The following is an 18,073-nucleotide window of genomic DNA, read 5'->3' on the forward strand; positions in this document are numbered from 1 at the left end:
TCTTGCAAAATGCACAAGAGGAGTGGTTTGGTTTTGGCATTAAAATAATTTCTCCACTACCTCAATTAGTTCAAATGATCTGGAAAGGTTGTCTCTGGAGAAATCAGACTGCTGGAGGGGCTGATGCTTGCTTCTGAGGTGTTGATATGAGCATTAGTCAGCTGTGTAGATTGCAATGAAGTAAGTGAATACTGCTGTCACTGCAATCTTTCAGAGCCACAAATTAGTTAATTATACCACAGTGGTCATTGAAACCAATTAGGATTCAGATGTGGAACCTCCCTGAATCCTTTCTCGCTCTTTGCGATCGCCCTGTGCCAACAAACCACCACCATTTAGTCGGTGTATTTGTATCTTCTCAGAGTGGCATCCATGGGATTATCCAATTTTATTGTCTCAACAGTTCTGTGAGGAATAGCAGGCTTAAAGAAAGAGACTGGACTGAAGGCACCCAGTCACAAACATTCATGGACTGAGAGGGTCATGTGAGAGACCGCTTAGTGCCCTATAACTCCCCACCTCACTAGAAACTTTTTTGCACAGTGCCATAAGGAAAAAAAGGACCAGATCCCTGTCAACAGCTTGCACTCAGCAGGGTCTCAATCTTAGTTCTGTCCCTTTGAGGTACCTATATATTCATAGATGAACTGTGTTGTCTTCCGTAGCCTGATCTTGCATTGGGGGAGGAATTATAAATCACCTTTTAATGCTGTTTCAGGAGTCTCTCGCCCCTTAACTATCATGATTTTAATGAGCAGCCTAAATGAGTGATAATCACATGGCTGGGGCCAGCTGTGAAACCACAGGCATAGGGAGCAGAGAACAGAGTATCCCATTGACTTCTTCCCTTTGAAGTCCCCATGATCCCGGCTTCTCTATGGAAGGCTGCCTGGCCACTGCCTGCAGGCATTTTAAAGACATTATTCTGCATTGTTTACCTGATGGGAGAATCAGGAGACAGACCAGATACAAGGGGACCGTCTCCCTCAGCTGCATCAGAGACGTCGCTTTGGGTTATTAGAAGTCACAATGCTTCCATGCTTGACAAAAGCCTCAATTAAAAAATAATCGGCAGAGCATGGCAATTTGAGAACCAGTGGTTACTCCTCCTTACTCTATGGCCAAAGGCTAAAAATGCTCAAGGAGCCAAATTAGTTATCTAATTGGGACTCTCCATTCTGTCTTGTCCCGAGACCAGCTTATCGCCCCTAGGACATGTTCTGAAGAAATGGCTGACTTTGCAGCAAGAAACCAGCAGCCTCTTGGCTTTCTCTTGATCCTAACAGCCTCTTTATAGCTCTTCTATGTTTCCCAATCATTTGCTACTTTTTTTTGTCTTCTGCAGTGTCAAGGGAGAACATCAACATGACTGCATGTTAAGGCTTGTCCCTGTTGTTTCACCTGAGGAAAACTGCTCTTTAGTGCTTGTTCAGAGCAAACAGAAATTCGGGTTTTCTCTGGATTTACCTTTGCTCTAATGGGAAAGGAGCAAGGCAAAGGGGAGACCATTTGGACCCATGCCTATAACACAAAAGTCAAGTGGAAAACCACTCAGACCCATGCTTCGTAAAAATGGGGTAGGTGTGGACGAACCCTTAGATAATTTTGAGATTTCAGCTGCTCTGGAGGCCGGTGAAGGCACTTTAGAGAAAACCTTGCTTCTCTCAGTGCTGCTTTGCTCTACTGAAACCCGAGACCACAGCCAAACCCGCATCACAATTTACATCCCAGAAGGTATGTGGGTGACAGATAGCTTGACCAGGTTCATGTTGGTCATGGTCGATGGGGATGCCACTAGAAACTGCAAGCACAATCTCAACTGTTTTGCAGTCTTTCCCCAGCAGCAAGGGAACAAGCTGCAAATCATTTCTCCTGTCTAAATCTCACCAAAACAAATAGGAGGCGTTCGAGAACAGGTCCATTTCAGTGCAGATTGTGTGGAAGGATTTTCCATGCCCATCAGCAGAAGAGAGACAGCCATTTGCATTTCTCTTGGGCACCTTGCGGCAAGCCCGGAGAGCAAGATGCATGGAGACCACTTCAATTGCTGCTTTATATCCATTGCCGGTGGCTTTTGCCTTCCCCATTGGCCATATTGCCATTTGCTCAGGCAAGTCCCCTGTCCCCTATCCAGCTTTGGCTTCCTGTGCAGTAACTGATAAGAGTCCTCTCTGACGCCCAGCAGGAATGTGCTACTGCCTCCCCTATTACAGTACCTACTGTAGTAATGAGAGTATGCTTTGTGAAGGGGGCTTTTTATTATTGTTATTTTGTGGTCAAAAGGTTGCATACACTTTTTTTTTTTCTTATGCAAAGGCTTAGAAAGGGTGGAAAGCAAAATATTTGGATAATTATTCAGGCCATCAGGTTACATAAAAGGTTCCATAGCCCACTGCACTGAGTCTTAACAGTTAAAACCACAAAATCTGTTTTTGCAGTAATAAAACATTCAGAGCAAAATGTGTGTATGTGTGTGCATGTGCGCATAATAAAATAATAAAATCCATTTTTTCCACTCGCTTGAAACTTGTAAAAGTTAATGTTATTTTTTAAAAAATGACAGTTCGCTCCCAGAAAGAAACTGCTTAGAGCACTTTGTTTCAGCTACACAGCGGTTTAAAGAAATGATATGTATTTGTGTCAAACTTATTTTTTAAAGGAGTAATTAAATGCTGAAAGAGGATGTCCCAGTATCAAGTGTGAACAGCTAGTTTAATATTTTAAAGGAAAGCCTTTCCTCTTATATGATTATTGTAACAGTGACACAGGAGTTTTGCTATATGTAGCTGATAGCTCTATCATGTACAAGGGCAACTTTTTCAACACTGAGTGGTGGAGTAGCAAGCTTAGCTTTAGACCTAGAGCAGTAATTACTGCCCTACTACCTTGGCCCATCCTCTTTTGTTAACCACTGCTGGGGTGTATCAGCTTCCAGATCATATAAGCAGCATCCAGATAAGTGACTCAGCGAGGTTCACAACCAGAGAAGGATAAAGATCATGATGCCTATCTAGTACAGTGGTACCTTGGTTTGAGAACAGCTTAGTTTATGAACAACTTGGATTAAGAACGCTGCAAACCCGGAAGTAGGTGTTTTGGTTTGTGAACTTTGCCTTGGAAGCAGAACATGTTTCACTTCCTCTTGAGTGTGTTCCATTTGTAAATTGAGTCCCCCACTGCTATGGGAAAGCATGCCTTGGTTTAAGAATGCTTTGGTTTAAGAATGGACTTCCGGAACGGATTAAGTTCATAAACCAAGGTACCACTGTACTCAGAACTAAACTGCCATTCTCCAGATGGAGGCTATTTTTCGCTACTTCATCTTATTACCCATGTTTTGTTTCTAAAGCTAGACACACTGGGGCTCAGGTCCTCCTACAAATCTGGTTTCATTCTGGAAATAGACTTTCCCACCACACAGGATTCAGATGTGTTGAGCAGAAAACACTCTGCTTATGCCTTGAAGTGCTTCCTTTGTTAATACCTCATGGGTATTAACAAAGGAGCTTTGTTAATACCTCATGGGTATTAACAAAGGAACTTTGGCACCAAACCAAGGTACCACTGTAAGGATGGAGCTTTGGCACCAAATACAGGTTCAAGCATTCAGTTGAAATGGAGATGGGAATACACATTACATTGGAAGTTGATGAGTGGTGCTCTCTGTGTAATTTTGTTCTTCTTCAAAAAAGCACTATGGGACAGTGGGTGCTTTTGAGAGTAGAGGTAACACCTCCATCTCTCTCTCTCTCTCTCTCTCTCTCTCTCTCTCTCTCTCTCTCTCCCTTCCTTCCTTCCTTCCTTCCTCCCTCCCTCCCTCCCTCCCTTCCTTCCTTCCTTCCTTCCTTCCTTCCTTCCTCCCTCCTTGGGGAGAGGCACACACATTTCAGGTTTACCTTTTTCCTCTTTGTCTCCCAGGACAATTGTGCTTTGAAAAAAGTTGTTTATATCCTCAATTTTTTTTTTAAGAATAGGCTGAAAACAAATAAGTTTGTTAAATTTAAGCACCACCTCCTCAAACTTGTCACCCCAGGTAACTGCCCTACCACAAATGGATGTAACTTGTCAGAAAGCTTCAATTTATTATAGCAAAACTGACCCTAAACCTATCATGAACAGAAGACTTGTAAAGTGGTACCTCAAGTTACAAACAGTTCAGATTACAGACTCCACTAACCTGGAAGTAGTACCTTGGGTTAAGAAATTTACCTCAGCATGAGAACAGAAATCGCACGGCGGCAGCGCGGAGGCAGAGGGAGACCCCATTAGCTAAAGTGGCACCTCAGGATAAGAATGGTGTCAGGTTAAGAACGGACCTCCGGAATGAATTAAGTACTTAACCAGAGGTACCACTGTAGCTATCCCCCCCCCCTTCTAATTTTAATTCTGCAACAAAATGTTACAGTGCACCTTCCTCTCTTAACAGGACGGCTCAATGAATCATAGAATTGTAGCATTGGAAGGAACCACAAAGGTAACGTAGTCCAACACCTTGCAATGATCTTTTACCCACAACCCTGAGATCAAGAGTCTCATGCTCTGTCAGCTGAGATATCCTGATCGCTCCTGTTCAAGTTTCCAGCAAACCAACCATGCCCTCTCCAGGGTACTCTATTTCATTCCCCCACCCCCTTAGTTTTCAGTTGCTGTGGTTTCCTAAATGGCCCTTGACATTCCAGTCCTTCAGAGGCTGCTTCGGGGAAGAGATTATCCCCTTAGGCCATTAAAAAAAAAAATTACTTCTGATAACCTCAGGATCCCTCCAAGTAGCGACCATGCCAATACCTCCCTCTTGTTTCTCAGAGGCTATGCCTTGGCCCCCAACCTGTTGTACTCACCAACTGAGTGAGATGTTTAAGCTTCATTGAAATGCATGGAATCTATCTAACTAAACTTGGTGGATTACTCTTGCTTTGGAGAAGAATGGTCCCTTTTCCATTGTCCTTGCTGCACACAGAGAGTACTAGGAAGTCATCCAATCTTCAAGAAGGTTGAAATCCATTTTTTAAATTTCCCAGTAGTCAGCCACAAAAACACAGACTATTACCAGCTAAAAACTAACATTATTCCCCCTGCTTGCGAGAATTTGACACTTGTCAATGGCACTGCAATTTTGACTGAACTGTATTTTTTTTTACCTTAGCAAAACAATTTGTTAGAAGCTTGTCAAGGCCAGGAAGTAACAGAGAGTTCCATATAATATATGGGCCTCAAATCAAATGGATGAGACTGTTCAGGCAATAAACGAAATCTGATATTCTGCTTCTGGTGACTGGGGTGCTATGATTATTTTCAGCAAAGTTGGAGGCATGCAAAATTTCCTGATCCAGTGGGGGAAGCTGTTTTGAGGAGAGAAGAATTCTACTCCTCCTCTCCCCCTCCCCCACTTTCTTCTTCTATCCCAACTCAACAATTCCTCTTCCTAGTTTCTGCCTTTTCCCCATTCAGCAGTCTCCATACCCAACACTCCTGCTGCTATTCACACAACCCCAGTCTCTGGCATCTCCTACTGCGGCGTCCCCACCAAGGTTAGGTCTACATATCTTCCAACACAATGCGGCCCAAATCTGAGATGCCATCTTCTATTTTTTTTATTTTTTTTATTCAAAATTAAAGCAAAACATATTATCCAGAAACATATCATCCTTATTCCCCCCCCCCATTTTTCCTCCCTTCCCCTCCCCTCCCCCACAAAACCCACCCATCCCCATCCCCCGGCTTCCCTCAGTTCCAGTCTTTGATTTCTCTGAGAATGCTGTTTTCTGCATGTTACAAAGTTGTATAGATCCTCAAACTATTTAGCTGATTATTATCAATAAAAAGTTTGTGAATGTGTATTCAAAGCCATCTTTTAGGTCTGCATTCCTGTGTGAGTCACGTGACCCACGCGAGGTTGTGCCCACCCCCCAAAAAATATGCTTTGGGGAGCACAGCACATTTTGGGGCTCCATGCCCCAAAAAGTACAGCCCCAAATCATGTAAGATCACAGCAGCCATTGTGACCAGTGTCCTCTCGCAAGAAAAAATTGGATGTCCCTTTTTTCTGGGGCAGTTGATGGTTAAGGGTCTATTTTTCACACACCTTATAGGAACTGATGGAAACTTTTCCATCCCATTCCTATCCTCTGAAGCAAGCTCACATGTGTCAGAAACGCATCACTCCCTCTCCTTTTCCTTATGAAAACCAGCTTTCCCTTCTGTGTGTTTTGAGGGAGACCATGCAGTTTAAGATCTTTAAGGAAGGAATACACGAAGCCACCCTCCACACGTGGCTTGTGGTTGGGGGTCTGTGTTGTACATCATTGTGCTGAAAAGAACAATGTACAAAATCTTGTGTACTAGCAACACAGGATATTTACTTATTATAATATTACCCCGCTCTTCCTCCAAGTTAGCAAGGGTGAAGCTCATAGCTTCCTCCTTCCATTCTGTCCTCACATGAAGAAGTGTGATTGAGAAGTCAATGAATGTCCTCAAGTTCTTCTTCTGTTAAATTTTTTATTGATTTTACATTTTCAAAACAAATTTCCAATATCAATACTAAACATTCATTTTTCAATCCCCCCCTTCCTGTTGACTTTCCTCAGCTTCCATTTCTGGTTTATTAACATCAAATGATACAGTCTCCTGTTTGTATATAATGTTATCACATTGTTATATTTCTTGTTTGGTGTAAATAAAGTTGTAAATGTTTATTTAAATCCTGCCAATGAGTCCATTTTTTTTGTTTCTGCAAATATATTGTAAAAGTTTCCCATCCTTTTTAAAAGTCCCTATTGTCCTTTTCTAGCAGTTTTTCAATTAACTTTGCTAACTCTGCATAGTTTATCAGTTTTTCTTGCCATTGTTCTTTAGATGGTACTTCTCCAGTCTTCCAATTTTGTGCTATTAGAATTCTTGCTGCTGTTCATTTTTCTTTCGGCAGGTCTTGTCCTAAAATACCTAACAAAAAAGCTTCTTTTTTTTAAACAAACGTTAATTTATTTATTTTTTCACTTCATTGTATATCATTTCCCAATTTTAAAAAAATAATCTTGCAATCCCACCACACAGTGGCGTAGCGTGGGTTGTCAGCACCCTGGGCAAGGCAAGTAATTTGCACCCCCTAACCTGTGGATTTGCGCCCCCTAACCCTAACCCCCAGATGTTGCGCCCGGTGCAGCCGCACCCCCCTGCACCCCCCACGCTACGCCACTGCCACCACATATGATAAAATGTACCTTCCCCTCCTCAAGTTCTTCTGATGTATTTTGTTGGCTGAGTGGGGATTTGAACCAGATCTCACTTTTGTCCTAGTACACATATCACAGTGGCTATATCACAGTGGCTAATCACCGGGGGGGGGGGGAGTGTAGATGGCACCAGAGATGTTAGGCAAAGTCAAGGGTGAATCTGACACTAATGAAGCCATGCTGATGTGGACTACTACAGGGGAAAGAGCTGTGAAATTCACCAGGGCTGGGTTGGGGTTGGACTGAGGAGGTACAGCTTTAGTATGCTCTAAGGCAGTAATGTGAACACACCCTTGGTCCGGGGCCAATAGAAAGGCGATCACTACAATCCCATCCCATCAGCTGCCAAACGAATTTCAGTTCCACCTGAAAACAAGAGAGCAGCTGATCTACTACTACAGGAAAGGAGCTACAACAGCAATCCTACCCCTTGTCTACAGATAAAATCACAGTGTGTGACCATCCATTACAGTGAAAGAACATGGATTATGTTGCAAGTCACAGCTTTAGAGATGCTAATGATCATGCCGTAAAAGCACAAACAAACCCCCTCCTCTCGTTCCCGCTGCTCTCCCACTGTTCTTTCCCCCCTTATCCCACTTCTACCTGGGAGACATTTGATCTCAAAGGCCATTGAATTCGCAGGCCTCCTGAGGCCGCTGGAAGCTGACTGATATGTGTGGGAAAGTGGCGGCCATTTTGGGTGCACCTGTTGTATGCCTAACCTCTTCCCTTCTTTCCCTTATACATCTTCCATTATTCTCAATCTCATTCTGTTTCAGTAAGAGTGAAATAGAAATCTAGCAGCACGCATTAGCACAAACAACTCCCCCCCCCAACCCACATACACATAACTCTCCCTGAAAAAAGTCCCTTCCAAATAAAAGAATAGAATAAACTTTATCTCTGAAGAGAGAGAGCTCAATGGTAGATTTTGCAACACTATCGCTTTTCAGAGCTGTAGTGTAATAAGGTCACTGAAAAGCCTTTACTAGCGCTTTCTGAGTGTGTGCCCATTTAAATGTCCCTAAGAACAATAGCAGTAGAAAGATGACTTTAAGAGAAACAACAAAAGCAAAATCTCCTTATATCTCTCAGGACATCATATCCATTACTCTCAGACTAGAGATCAAAGTCATCTCGGATTTCTAACTCCCAAGCAACTTTTGTACCAAGGAATTGACAATTGCATTTCTCCTTCTGGGTACCAGTATAATTGTCCTGGAATGGTGATAGTAATAATAATCAGTTTTATGTATTTCAAAGATGTCTGTTGTGCCTAATTTTGACACCAGCCTAACATCACAAGGTCTGTGGATCTGGACCAGGGCCTCAGAAGTAGAGAGGTGAAAGTGAACAGAGGATGGAAGTAAGGGAAAGCATATATGAAGTTTTGGCAATGGAAAGTAGCGCCAACCTATCTTACCTGTTGCCCTAGAAGTTGAAAGCAGCAATGTTGTCTAGACTTTACTGTGTGTAAATATTGTAGGCACTGGTTGGCTCCTGGTGACTCATGTTCTGAGCATTCATTCTGATTTGTTCACACAAAGCTTGTGGGGAGATGAGATGACACCGAATCTTCATTGAGCATTCACTCTGGTTTGTTTGTGGAGAGGTTAGATGATGACGCATCCAGCAATTGTTATCCCACACTTTTCATTTCCCCATCCCTTTCCTTATCACAAAAAGTCTGGTTTGGAGAGTGTGTGATTGGCATGAACACCAGATCAACTTTCATCGCACAATGTGAATTTGCCAATGTATAATGGAATAGCGACAGTCTAGATGGGCCCATTGAAAGCTTACCCAGTGGAAATTCTGCTGTTTCCATCCGAGAAGTTTTAGGAACCCTGCAATAGCTTACACTGTTGCTCTACACATGATGTGCAGATATCATTGAACTCCCTTGCACTGTGCTTGAACTAACATTAATTGGCATCTCATCTTCAGATAACATAATCAAGAAGGAATTTTAGCTTTTGTGTAATAGAGATTGAGGGGCAATTGCTGTACGAAAACTATCTTGTGTGATTGTGAGTCATACCTCAAAGTGGGGTATCAATTAAATAAGCAAAATCTATACAAGATTCAGGAACAATGGATAGATCTCCAGCAGGAATTTAAATTCAACTGCAAAACTGCAGGGCCATAATTCATTCTTTGAAATAGTAATAGGACTAACTAATCAGAATGCAGCCTATCAAAGCATATATGCTGGGTGATCAAGGACTTGACAAACCACCTACTTTTGCTGGAGAGAGAGAAAGAGAGAGATTCAGAAATCAGAGAGAGAATGGTGGCTGGCTGGGTGGATGTTCCCAAGATGGAAATCCCCAACCCTTTATATGCCAAGTCTAACTCCTCTCCAGATTTCACATTGGCTCAAAATGACTCAATGACAATTGCCTTGTCTTCCGGTTTCCTTCCTTCCTCCATTTCAACACTTTCTCAAATGTATCAAGTGAGAGAGATAGAGACAAAAGACAGTGGCTGCCTCTAAGTTCCTCTTCTATTGCAGATGTAAACTGAGTGAATAGTTCTTTTTAAAATCATCCAGACTCCATCAACCAAGAGATATTAAACACCAGAGTCCTCCACAGAGTCCTCACTCAGTACAGACCACTGAGTGTTCTTGTATGCAAAAAAAGGGTACTAGTGAGGCAAGAAATCTGTCTTTCTCCATCTTTCCTATAAACAGTGGGACAGCCTCTCCAGAAGCAGCTAAGCTGGTAGTTATCCAGCAGGTTGGCAACCCTACCCCTTATACTTCCATTCCAAGAATACAGTGAAATTCCATTTATCCACAGAGCTGGGAAGAGATCTAGAACAGTACTATAATGCTGTGGCAGCCAATGTGCTTAAGGAGGGTTGCCGGTGCCCGAGGCGGGCAAGTCACTAATGCCACTGGAGCATCCCCACACACTTCAAACTAGTGGGGCTGCACTGCACCCTCTGCCTGCCTGTGCAGGGGTGAGCCCTACCAGCCAATGAGGCCATTGATGGGTGAATCCCCATGACGTCTGCGGAGAGGAGTGCCGGAGGCGAGGGCTTGACATTGGCTATGCCTTCTGCAATAAGAGGCATGACTACATAGAACTACATAACTGGGGTATAGCAATATTTTGTTGCTTCTGGTGGAGGCAGATGTCATGGTGCCATAAATCCACAATCCTACTGAAGGCACACACAGGAAAAACTTGAACCGTCCAACCTAACTGTGGTTCAGACAGTGTAGTTCTTGTTGTGTAGTCATTTAGTTGTGTCTGACTCTTTGTGACCCCATGGACCAGAGCACGCCAGGCACTCCTGTCTTCCATTGTCTCCTGCAGTTTGGTCAAACTCATGCTGGTAGCTTTGAGAAGCTACCCTGTCCAACCATCTCGTCCTCTGTCGTCCCCTTCTCCTTGTTCCCTCAATCTTTCCCAACATCAGGGTCTTTTCCAGGGAGTCTTCTCTTCTCATGAGGTGACCGAAGTATTGGAGCCTCAGCTTCAGGATCTGTCCTTCCAGTGAGCACTCAGTGTGGTTCTACAGTGTTTTAATTAGTTTTCAAGAAACTGAACTCAACCCATCCGTACACATAGCACGGCTTTCTGTAGTCTTCTGTTCCTGAAACGGGCTTGTTCTCCTTGTGGAAAGATAAACGAAAACAACCACCTTTTCGGGGGGGGGGGCGTTGTTGGTTGCCACTGAGCGCCTTTAGGCAAACTAATGGCGGAAATATAATAACATGGTCTAAGGTGGAGTACCCCCAGTGCAACACAGATGTTGACTGCAGACGGCAAAGCCTCTGTCTGGGGCTGAGAGCAAAGCAAGCTTAATATGCCAGTTCCCAAGCAAATGACTAGGCAACAACAGTTTATGGTCCAATAAACAGCCTAGGTCTGCACTTTGTGTGCATATTTATTTACTGCAGAAGCAGAAGACTGCAGAGTTATGGAAACAGTTTAGCAGAAGATGTGTGACTTCATTTGCAGGAGAAATCTTTTCAACATTTCAGTGTTTTGAGATCCTAGAAATTACACCCACTGAATATTCCCACCCACACCCAGCTGAATCCCATTGTGTGGCAAATAAGTTTTTGACAGTTTTTTTCCTTATTTTGGAGTTTTCACTCTTTGCAACTTTATTATAAAGTTCCTAGTTTGTGAATATATATAGGAAAAAATAGTTTACTGTTCGGCTTGTGAATTGGGAAGCTTTCCCAGTTTGTCTATTTCAGGAGTAGCCATTTGGAAAGATGTGGGCAGTATTGTGCTAGCCTATATTCTGAGAAAAATGGAATGAAAAAGCAAAGAAACCATCACTGAGGTCCAGCTCCAAGGGCCTTCTGGCAGTTCCTTTACTTCAAGAAGTGAGGTTACAGGGAACCAGGCAGAGGGCCTTCTCGGTAGTGGCGCCCACCCTGTGGAATGCACTCCCATCAGATGTCAAGGAAATAAACAACTACCTGACTTTTAGAAGACATCTGAAGGCAGCCCTGTTTATGGACGTTTTTAATGTTTAATGCTGTATTGTATTTTTAATATTCTGTTGGGAGCCACCCAGTTATGCTCTTAAAGGACAGCAACTGGCAGGTATTTCCCAAAAGATGACATGATTGTAGAGACACCTTTATCTGAACTGTCGCAAGCTTTACTAAGTACATAGTGCTCAGTCTCTGTGATTTTATACCTGTAAGATATCTGTTATAATATGTGTACCTGTTACAGAGAGTGGTGAAAACTTCATGGATAAACATTTGCTGGATTCCATAGTAGCATGTTGGAGTCTTGTATAGCTACTAGAATTCCCAAAGAAGGACTTGGAACTGGAAGGTCTGGACTATTCAACCTGAACATAATTTTTAATTTATGATACTTTATTTATCATTTATGAGGGGTGGGAATGGTGACAAGCCAAGTGGCTGGCTTGTGGTATGGCTGAAATGTTGTACAATCATTTCATTGATTGTATAACAAATCCGTATTCCATTTGTAAGAAAGTTCAGAGTTTTCCTAATATTTCTCCCTACAACTTTGATACAACATCTCAAAGTTTTTGTGCATTAATGATACCAGCAGCTCCTCTCGTCTCCGCTCCCTACCCCACAACCTCAATTTCTGGTCCAGGAACACATAGATTTGTATTGATGGATTAAGCAGAGAGAAGGCTGGATTGAGTAAACTAAAAATTAAATGGTTTTGGAATGGTTTTGAATCTACATGAGGTAAATATATTTCTGTTCTGTGGTGGGTTGCAAGTAATCCATGAAACATCATAAATACGGCAGGTTGTGAGATGAGGGCAGTAGCTGTCTTTTGCAAGGAAGGGTTTTCCATAAACCTTCATCTTTGACCTTGCTCTGAGTAACCAAAACATAGTGTTGTGCAATACTGTCTTCAAATTCCTGCCATAGTTGCTTTCCCCACAGTAAGACAAAGATAAGTGGGTGATAGCTGGAGGGCAATAAAACAGAGTTATGTGGAAAGGTGTTTTTTATTACAGAATTTCCTTGTCCATATTGATCCATTTGTGTTATAGCCCATTGTCTGCAAAGCTGAGCACAACTCAGGCAGTTATTGGGAAATGGAGAAATATTTGCATGCAGTTTAGTAATACTATTCAGAGAACTTTGGGGAAAAGCTCGTAGGAAGATAAAATTATGAGAAGTGGTGATAAAAAATTTAATTTGTGGGTGTTTCTTTTTTTAAAAAAAAATTGTTGGTTTTATTACTGATAAATGAAGACACTTTGTCCCTGATGCAGAAATTTTCACTGCTGAGACAAACTTTTCTGAAATTAATATAAAATAAATAAGGTAGCAGTCTTTCCCTTTGTGTTTCTCCAGGACAAGAGGAACAATAAGTGGATAGCCTTCTTTGGCAATCACTCTTCCATAAACATGGTTTTAAAAGTGAGTTCATAAGTGGCTGTGGAGGCCAATTCTGGATCCACACGTCCTTCCACAGTGGGAGCATAGGTTTCCAGGCAGAAGTTGATCACGGTGTGGATTTCCCAAGCGTGCCTTCCTCTTAGCCCGTTTCTCCCTTGCATTCTGAGTTTGAGCATCTTCAAAGCCCATGACACCTTTGGTAAAGGCTGTTCTCCAATTGGATCGCTCGCAGGCTGGTGTTTCCCAGTTGTTGGTGTTTATACTACATTATTTTAGATTTGCCTCGAGAGAGAGTCTTTAAACCTCTTTTGTTGACCACCAGCATTACGCTTTTCATTATTAAGTTCAGAATAGAGTAGTTGCTTTGGAAGATGATAGTCTGGGCATTGTCCTTAACAAATAAACCAATCTGGCTCATGTCAAAAATCATTTGAATTTTTCTAGTATCAAGTACTTAAGAGTCCTACTGGGTTAAGCCAAAGATCCATCTAGTACAACATTTTGTTCTGACAATAGCCAGCCAGATGGGTGAAACCCACAAGATGGATTTGAGCACAATAACAATTCTCTGGAATGTGATTCCCATTTACTAACATCCAGAGGAATACTACCTCTTTATGAACACTCAAAAAAACTCAAGGGACTTTTTGAACATTCAGCCAGGATACTTTTTTTGTTTTTAAAGGGTGAACTATGGTCACCTTCTCTTAGCAGTTTCTGCCCCTCCCTAGTAAAAAAATAAAATTGTAAAGGATGGTAACTGGTAGCATAGATAGCTCACTACTCCTAAGGAGAGGCCTTATGGGGCCTGCCCTTAGCTATAAATGATGTGCCTTAGTAATGTCCAAGAGCATCATTTGCTCCTTGAAGCACTGCACTTTTCTCTGCCTTCAGTTCAGAATGGAGAAAACACTACAAATGCCATGCTGGAAATGGTAGCCAATGATGCCTCTGAGTAGGGCTTTTTTTCCAGCTGGAACTCACCGGAACTCAGTTCCAGCACCTCTCAGGTGGGCGCCATTGCCATTACAGTGGTACCTCTACTTACATTCACCTCTGGTTACGTATCCTTCGGGATACGTACACGGCAATCCTCAAAGTATTTTTCTGGATTTCGCCACGTGCACATGCGCAGAAACACTCTACGTGCCACATGCATGCACAGCAGCGCTAAACTGCACTACACGCATGCCCAGAAGCGGCACCTCTGGTTGTGAATTCCTCGGGATCCGACCAGAGCTCCAGAACGGATCCCATTTGCAACCGGAGGTACCACTGTATAAGAGAACAAGAAGAGTGTGTGTGTGTGTGTGTGTGTGTGTGTGTGTGTGTGTGTTTGTGTGTGTGCAAGCGCGCATTGTATATATAGAATGTTTTTTTCTGATCAAGAAAGGGGCAATGATCCTTCTGGTAAAAGAAAGAAAAGATGGTGATTTTAATAGCTGAATAAAGTGATAACTCATAGTATTTTCTTTCTTGCAAAGCATAAACTATGGCCAGAACTGCAGTTAATAGAGCAGAGAAAGCAGAGGCGTTTGGGAATAAAGTTAAAACACTGAGGTATTTATTGAGTCTATCAGTCTTCAAACAGAACCTAACATGGTGGTATTTCAGTTCAAAATAACAGACTGAGCTTCAGTGTAGATTTTTATACTTTTTGTAAGATTCGCTTTCCCCTCCATCAAATACCCACAGATAGAACCATAAAGCCTCTTGCCATAAAATGGCTCTCCTGTGATTTTCTACTTTTGCATCATGTTTCAGGTGGGACAAGGGTCAGTGGCTATAAAGAGCCACAAGATTCCATGAGTACCAAAACACTACCCTTTAGCCGGTTTTCAGACCAGGTGAGATGCAGTCACATAAGCAGCATTTGCATAGTGATGTTTCAGACCATGGGGTGGTACCCTTTCACTGCGTGTTCATCTTAATAAGTGTCACTAACACATCAGGTCTGTATGCTTGGGCTACTCTGTTTAGGGAAGCAGGCTGCAGTTTCCACTTTTATTAGTCTGGCATGAAATTAACATCCACTTTAAACAAAATGGGAAACAAATGGCGGCCATGGCTGCCAAAGAATGCAAGAGCTCTTGGATCTCGCAAAGGCTAGATGCAGCCATGTAGCAGATCGACGTACTCCTCTGCTGATTACTTTGCACCTTTGCAATTAAACTTGTGGCATATCACAAGGCTGGAACGAGCGCTCTGGAATGAGTTCCCTGGTTGCGCAACAGCCCTGCAACTCCCTAGAGTCATCGGTACAGCAGACAATAGGATGCAGATGCCGCTTCAGGGCTTTGGCAACCTTTCCAGGTGAAGGGGAGAACCTTGCCAGCATACACACATGCCAACATGGAAAATCACAGCGTTACCCTGGGATGTGATGGAAGGGAGGGGGGTGATGGAGAAGCCTTTTAATAATGGAAGGATCTCTACAGCAATGAAATTTTCATTTATTTATCCCCATTGAAATGTGCAGCAGGGAGTCTTGGGGGCATCTGGTCAAATGTCCTTCAGTCCAGACAGACAGAGGGGTGGACAAGGCCTTAAGTGATAAGCAACACAGGCCTCTCTGATTCCCGTGAAGTTTGAGGCAATGCAAGAAAACAGCCAGTAGCTACAGAATTGTCCACACCAGACTTCCCTCCAACCTGGTGTCCTCCATATGGACTTGCAGTACCCATCATCCTTAATTATCGGCCATGCTGACTCAGATTGATGGGAGTTGTAGTCCAAAACATCTGGAGGGCACCAGGTTGGAGAAAGCTGCCCTTGTTGTTGTTTAGTCGTTTAGTCGTGTCCGACTCTTCGTGACCCCATGGACCAGAGCAGGCCAGGCACTCCTGTCTTCCACTGCCTCCCGCAGTTTGGTCAAGCTCATGCTGGTAGTTTCGAGAACACTGTCCAACCATCTCGTCCTCTGTTGTCCCCTTCTCCTTGTGCCTTCCATCTTTCCCAACATCAGGAGGAGTCTTTCCAGGGAGTCTTCTCATGAGGTGGCCAAAGTATTGGAGCCTCAGCTCCACAATCTGTCCTTCCAGTGAGCACTCAGGACTGATTTCCTTAAGAATGAATAGGTTTGATATTCTTGCAGTCCATGGGACTCTCAAGAGTCTCCTCCAGCACCATAATTCAAAAGCATCAATTCCTCAGCGATCAGCCTTCTTTATGGTCCAGCTCTCACTTCCATACATCACTACTGGGAACACCATAGCTTTAACTATATGGACCTTTGTTGGCAATGTTATGTCTCTGCTTTTTAAGATGCTGTCTAGGTTTGTCATTGCAAGCTGGCCTTGACCTGGACCCTATTGAATGATTAAGAACAAGAGTCCCATGGAACTTCTACATTCTGACACCTGATACACACACACACACACACACACACACACCCCTTCGATACCCCCATCCAGCCACGTCACTGATGGTTGCTTGCGCTCCCTCCAAGTAGGAAACTATGTGCTTTTCCATAGATTAGCTCGTTTTGTGTTCTTAGGGACACAAATCATTATGAGTTACAACGGTATTCCCAATTTACTGTATTTGTTTTATTTGTGATTTTATTACTTATTCCACATTTTCGGTATTTTCCATGTGCTTCATACCACTTTCATCCATTTAGAACTCTTTTACATGGAAACCTGGGCTCCTCTCCACCAGTTAATGTGTTGAAGGCTTTATAAACAGTCTTGTTTCATTGTTTTCCCTGCATGTTTCAGTCCCCAGAGTGTGTGACTCAAGTTATGTTTGGTCTGATTCCGAATGTTCTGTAAGGTAGGAGAGAGAGGGGAGAGGAAGGAGGAAAGTGGGAGAAAGAGTAGGTGAGAGAAAAGCAGCTATTAATGTGATAAGCTGTGGAAAATAAGAAACATTAAACTGACTCAACTCATCTTCCAGCCTTCTTTATGGTCCAGCTCTCACTTCCATACATCACTACTGGGAACACCACAGCTTTAACTATACGAACCTTTGTTGGCAAGGTGATGTCTCTACTTCTCAAGATGCTGTCTAGGCCTGTCATTGCCCTTCTCCCAAGAAGCAGGCGTCTTTTAATTTCGTGGCTGCTGTCACCATCTGCAGTGATCATGGAGCCCAAGAAAGTAAAATATCTCACTGCCACCATTTCTTCCCCTTCTATTTGCCAGGAGGTGATGGGACCAGTGGCCATGATCTTCGTTTTTTTGATGTTGAGCTTCAGCTTTGATGTTGTTAAATAGGATGTCCCTATTTTCATTGGGAAAATGTTGGAGGGTATGGTTTTGTGGAGAAATGAAAACTGCCAAAGATGGAATCGAACACTGAAGATCACAGAGGAAGGTGTGGCTATTGTTAGATGGGAAGAGACGTTTATTTAGAATACAAGGGGTCAGGACTCAGTTAAGACTGCTGGTTCACTGGAAGACTTCACAGATTGAATTACTGGACACAGAACTTTGGTAGCTTAGTTGTGTGAAATTCCTCACCCTACGTTATTGGAAAAACAAGAGATAAGAATACACTGTGATTAAAAACGGCATCTCATGCTTGAAATATAAATTGCTAAGCCCGTTTAATGTGGCTGTGGCAATTTACACCAGATGGTCTGGTGGCAAAACATAATTTCCTGTGTTATCAGTTGTAGGGTTATTAATTATTTTATGTTTACACTACTTGTGATTAAAAATATGTGTACACTATTTCACTCCCCCCTCTCCCATTGGAGTCTCTGCTCTGTGTTCCTCTGCTAGGGAACATGCAGCCAGTGGTAACAATTTGTTGTTTAGTCGTTTAGTCGTGTCTGACTCTTCATGACCCCATGGACCAGAGCACGCCAGGCACTTCTGTCTTCCACTGCCTCCCACAGTTTGGTCAAACTCATGCTGGTAGCTTCAAGAACACTGTCCAACCATCTTGTCCTCTGTCGTCCCCTTCTCCTCGTGCCCTCCATCTTTCCCAACATCAGGGTCTTTTCCAGGGAGTCTTCTCT

The sequence above is a fragment of the Podarcis gaigeae genome (assembly GCF_964106915.1).
Source record: "Podarcis gaigeae genome assembly, chromosome: 2".
In the NCBI taxonomy this organism is placed as follows: domain Eukaryota; kingdom Metazoa; phylum Chordata; class Lepidosauria; order Squamata; family Lacertidae; genus Podarcis; species Podarcis gaigeae.